The sequence below is a fragment of the Pteropus medius genome, unplaced genomic scaffold (genome assembly GCF_902729225.1).
Source record: "Pteropus medius unplaced genomic scaffold, Ma_sr-lr_union100, whole genome shotgun sequence".
Taxonomy (NCBI): Eukaryota; Metazoa; Chordata; class Mammalia; order Chiroptera; family Pteropodidae; genus Pteropus; species Pteropus medius.
In genome coordinates this window covers 17,878,403-17,884,573 of record NW_024346062.1, presented here as the reverse complement: position 1 = coordinate 17,884,573, position 6,171 = coordinate 17,878,403, and the positions used below count along the sequence as shown (strand labels likewise).

Below are 6,171 nucleotides of genomic sequence, written 5' to 3'. Positions count from 1 at the left end.
ATTGCTAGATTGTATGGTAGATCTATTTTTAATATTTTAGGAAGCTCCATATTATTTTCCATAGTGGTTGGACCAGTTTACATTCCCACCAACAGTGTATAAGGGTTCTCTTTTCATTACATCCACCAGCACATGTTGTCTCTTGTCCTTTTGCTGATAGCCATTCTAACAGGTGTGATGTGACATTTCATCATGGTTTTGGTTTGTATTTGCCTGATGATTAGTGATGCTGAGCATCTTCTCATGTGCTTGTTGACCATTTTGATGTCTTCTTTGGAAAAATATCTATTCAGTTCTTCTGCCCATTTTTTAAACAGATTGTTTATTTTTATGTTATTAAATTGTATGAGTTCTTGATATATTTTGAATATTAACCCCTTATCTGATATATGGTTTGCAAAGATTTTCTTCCTTTCTGTGGGTTGTCTTTTAATTTTGTTGATTCTTTTGCTGTGCAGAGGATCTGAGTTTGATGTAGTCCCACTTGTTGATTTTTGATTATGTTGTTTGTATTTTGGGCATCATATCCAAAAATCACTGCCAAGACCAATATTGATGAGCTTATTCCCCACGTATTTGAGAAGTTTTATGGTATCAGTTCTTATATTTAAGTCTTTGATTCATTTTGAGTTACTTTTTGTGAATGGTATAATACAGGGGTCCAATTTCATTGTTTTGCATATGTTTCTCCAGTTTTCCCAGCACCATTTGTTGAAGAGACATTCTTTCCCTGTTGGGTATTCTTAGCTCCCTTCTTGAATAATAGTTGACTGTATATGCTAGGATTTAATTCTGGGCTCTCTATTCTGCTCCAGTGGTCTACATGTTTATTTTTTTTGTTTCAATACCATACTATTTTATTATAGCTTTGTACTATAGTTTTAAATCAGGAAGTTTGATATTTCTAGCTTTTTTTTTTCTTTTTTTTCTCTCAAGATTGCTTTGTCTATTTGAGTTCTTTTAAGGTTCCATGCCAATTTTGGGATTGTTTCTTTTATTTCTGTAAAGAATGCCTTTGGTATCTTGATGGGTATTGCATTGACTATATAGATGGCTTTAGGTAGTATGGCCATTTTAATAGTATTAATTCTTCCAATCCATGAACACAGGATGTATAAATATGGAACACTTTACAAATTTGTGTGTCATCTTTGTACAAGAGCCATGCTCATGTCTCTGAATTGTTCTAATTTTAGTATATTTGCTGCAGGAGAGGGCACTGGGTTTTTTTTTTTTACAGGGACAGACTTCTGATGATATGCCCAGTAACGGGGGCCCTAAAACTCAGGACTGTCATTAGTCTATGAAGAAACTTTACCTAAGTTTGACAAAGCCAGTAGACAGGGCCCAATATGAAGGTGCCTGGTTCTGCATATGGAATGTAGGCTGGATTTTTTTCTCGACATACCTATTTTGCAAGGTAATTTTATAGAGTGCATGACCTACAAAACTCAATTTATAATTTCTGCTAATTCTTTTATTTTGATTTAATTCCAGACCAAATAGAAGAGATTGATGATATAATTTCAAAGAATGGGATATAGACACTGTGTTTGGTTTTCTTCCTGAATCTTCCCTAGTTTAAAACTTATGCTTGGTTTGCAAAAAGACAAACGATTCATAGGAAAGTTATATTCTTTGCTGTTAATAGTCACATCTTTAAAAGCAATATAAATAAGCTGTTATGAGATAGGACAAGTAGAAGCTTTAAGACAGGTATTTAGGCTCTTCTACATTTCTTACATACTTCGGAATAGTTATTACATTGAATTGCAACTGTGTATATATTTTTATGCTTACTCTTGAAACATGCTCCTTAAAAGCAAGGAGAATGCATTTCATATTTGAAGTTTAAGTGAAGAGCACAATGCCTGACATGTAGTTGGCATTTAATGAATACATGATATTCCTTTTTTTTCACCATTTTATGTCTTTAAGGAATACTAGAAGAATGGATTTGAGATATAAATTTTGAAATAACAACATGCTGATTCTTTCTAATGAACAAACAGGAACAAGTTGTTTTCGATACTTCATTTCTTTTCAAGGCTAGTACAGTTGGGTAGCGCACTTTTATGAAGACTACACCTTACAATACGATTATAACTAATAGTTAAAATTTTAATACCAAGGCTCTTTTAATTCTTTTTTTTTTTTTTTTTTTTTATTCCTGGACTTTGAGTGAGGATACTGTGTCAAGTCCTATGTCAATCATTACTAATTATATTAAGTGGCTACTTAGTGGCTCTAAGCTCAGAGTTACTTTTCTTTGTTAGAAATATATGTGAATATATTTACACTTGCAGCTGTATTGCATTTGCTGAACTTCTACACAAGTTTTGTTGTGTAGAACTTCTCACAATTATTATACTAGTATTTACTCCCTACCCACTGGTAACACAGCTCTGTGACTATAGAATATGACAACTTGACAAATTGTAGGTTGGCTTTGAAATAGAAAAATGGATTTGAAATTGCCTAGAGCAAGATTAAACATGCGAAGAAACAACAATGTTCAAAATATGATTGTATTCAGCCCATGATGTAACATACCTTGTACTTCAGCTGTTGTTGTAGTTAATGTTTATGTACTCATTTTTATCTCATTAAGTTTCCCATGTGAAAGACCTTACAGAATTTTTATTTTTAAGATATAGTACAGCAAAAGTATACTTCAAAAAATTTAAACTTGATCTTATTCTATCCAAGTACTATGATCTCAAGGCAACAATTTGTAGTGATTCAATAAAATAAAACTCTCTCCTCCTCTTCTATCCAGGTTTAATGCCTACAGGAGAAAGACAACTTTTATAGTATTACCATTGAAAGTTGCCATGTTTAAATCCTTTCCATCTGCATGAAAACTTCATTGTTGCTGATAGGGAATCAAGTAGAAAATTAGAGGCTTGGATATGAAACTCTCTCTGGTGATTGTTTCACACAAGTTTAGCACAAATTTTTGATTTGGGACTGAAATAAATTCGGCATATCTATTTTTAAGAAATGCTTATAGTGTAAATATGTCATTCATAACTCTTCAACCATGAGCTTTGCAAAATGAGATTGGAAATGGTCTATATTTAAATCTAAAAAGAGCTCATGACGAAATGATACTAACTATAGAGCTTACAGTGTTTTATGTTACTTAGGGAGAAAAATATAAAGCTGTCCCTGCCTTCCTGTGGTAATTAGTGCCTCTTTTATGGTAACATAAAATGCTCTAATGGTAATTTCATGGGAAGTCATTTGGTTTTTTATAAACTGCTGAAATTACTTTGGATGTTGTCACTAAAAATAGTGAGATATATAGGTGTGTGAGGCACTCAGGGTACAGCAGCTTGGCACATGCCTGCTTGAACCCAGTCTTCTTTTGATGCTTAAAGGCTTGATTTTGTGTTTCATCTCTCACAGTAAGGGAAGGTCATTGACAGATATTCATTCAATTGCTTTTATGGAGATGGCCAAGGGAGAGTGTCTGAGAGAAACGAGGTCAAGGCGAAAGAATGAGAGACAAAACAGGAATTAGGGAGACCTTTGATTTTTTTGTTTTCTCATTTTATTGTTATTTTTTTTACCTCAATAAGGATTAATCTAGCAACTTTCCTAAATTTGATGATTGAATCCATCCTTTTTAAGCTTTTTAAAAGAGAATTTTTAAATGATATTTCCATATAATAGTGAAGAAGCCTGATGGCTGATAAACCTGTGAACACCATAACCTTTCTAATTCTGGACATGGTGGCATTCCACTCAGGAAAGAGGTTTCCGAATGTCCTTTGCTGAGAGCAGGTATTGGGGGCTAAATGTACTTGGGTCACATAATGATGGCCAGTTAGCTATTCTGTTTCTGTGAACACATTATATTTTAAACTTTTCTAACAACCCTATGATTTATCCATTTGGTGGCACTTGGAGAAAGTAGTACTGATTTTGGAATAAAAATCTGAGATTGCTTGCAATTAGTAATCATCAAAGAAAGTTAATAGGAATATGAATGGATATAAAAGGATAACATTTTATTCATGCAGTGAAGGCAATTCTAATTGTTCAACATTTTCACTTTCTGGACAGACAGGATGACAATATTCACAGGTCTAATTCAGAGTTAGTATAGGACCATGAGACTGCGTTCTGGTAAATGGAAATGTGAGAGAATATCATGTGTCACCTCTAGTCCCAGGCACTGACCAGTTAGTGTGTTTCTTCTTCTCTTCTCTTTCTTTTCTGCCTTGGCAATCCTAGAAACCATGGAAGGCAGACATCAATAAATTGTAGGAAATTCCTGCCTAGCTGCATTGAATTTTTCATAAATGAGAAATAAATTTTTATAGTACTAAGTCCTTGATATTTCAGGATTTGTTACTACAGCATAACGACCTAGATTCTGAGAACTACATTTAGTACAGTATCCTGGTACATACTGTCCATTAAGTGATCATCAATTATCATCATCATCATCATCATATTCTGTGGGCCTATTGGGAGATGAAACACAATTATTCTCATTGATAATGATCTTTATGAAAATGAAATTAAGATATATCAGACAAATATGGAATACATTAGATATTTATTAAGTTATTTTGTTTTACCATGTGGTATGTTTTAGGATGAGAATAACAATCTTTTCATTTCCATATACTGTGTCTTTTTATTTATGCACTTCTTTACATAAGCAGCAATATCTTTAGTCTAATTTTCAGAGCTATAACTTAAGAAGACAAGTTTTGAAGGATAAGAAAAGGGAGAGAAGTGAAAAAAATGAGAAATCTAAGAAAGAAAAGAAAAAAATTGTAGAATTATTTTATACTATCACCTCCCTCAATAGATTATAATAGTACTAGTGTATGTTTTCAAGACTACTAAATAGGAAAGCCAAAATCAGTGAGTATATTAAATGACTCAAATAATAAGAAAGCCGAGTAGTAAATAAAACACCTCTAAGCATCAAAATTATAGTCATCAGTCATGGTTCGACCACCTGTATTGCTGAAAGTTTTGGGAGAAGATTGAGGAAAAAATGACTGCACACAGGTCTTATGATTAGAGAGACTGTCTAACTTTGTTTTTTTTTTTTTAGATGAACTTCCAAAGGTCTTATGATTAGAGAGACTGTCTAACTTTGCTTTTTTTTAGATGAACTTCCAAAGCACACATGACAGTTATCATGATCTCAACACTCAGTGGCACACTTTGTTGAGAACTGTGTATGAATTTAATGTCCTCAAAGCACACTCCTGTTAGAAAAATGTAGCAATATGCTTTCGGAGTGAATGTAAACTCTAGTTTCTACTAAAATGCTCATGATTAACTTGACATCTGGAAAATTACTCTTTATCATGAATGGGGTAGTTTCTACACTTTTATATGACACCTATTTAGACCATTTTGAAAATTTTTAGTTTATTTTGCTTCTTAATGTCATCCTGACAGAAAAATGGCTATTTGTGAAAAAAAGTAAAAAGGAATTCATGTATCAGCTCCTCAGGTTTTGCTGTGGCAACACATACTTCTTGCCTGTGGCAGAAGGAGACTTGATAAATTGATTTGAAAGTACTTTAACAACTAATATTTATATTTCATTTAGTGATACTGAGTTAAAGTAGTTTTTTGGAGTCTGTTTTAAACTATAACAGCAAAATAAAGTCATAATCTAAATTTCCTTTCATAAGAGGTAATAATAACTCTCAACGTGAGTTTGTTTTTCAGTCCTATTTAATTTGGAAACTGGCTTACTCGAATATCCATAGCAGAAAACCCTCACCTAGCAATAGAATCTGTCATGTCAGATTTTAAACTACTTTTGTTTTCTAAGTGTAGCAAACTGTTACCTTCTTCTAGAGGTGCTTTTAATTATAGAATAGATTGGTCAACAGTGTCGTCCCACTAAAAGTATGAACATAAAATAAACAAGATTTATGATCATTAGGTAACATTGTGTGTAGAGTAATAACAAGGTGGGCAACACACCCACCTCTTTTTCCTTGTGCACAGATTACATGTTCATTAGATTACTGTCTTGATGTCTGTAGTCTCATCTGGGACAAATGGGATAGATTTCATGCCAGTCTTGTGCTTGAGAAGCCACAGGGTTGGTGCAGTGCTGATCCCTGGGAGGTGACACAGAGGTTATTTACCCAGCTTGGACACAAGTAGATATCTTTCTCACCT

General features: G+C 33.3%; 1 non-coding gene across 1 annotated transcript; it reads right to left on the bottom strand.

Annotated features, from left to right (window-relative positions):
- Positions 1-1,114: 1,114 nt before the first annotated feature.
- On the bottom strand, positions 1,115-1,220 carry LOC120612693 (U6 spliceosomal RNA). The gene has a single exon (XR_005655513.1). It is a non-coding gene; the product is annotated as a U6 spliceosomal RNA (small nuclear RNA).
- Positions 1,221-6,171: the final 4,951 nt, after the last annotated feature.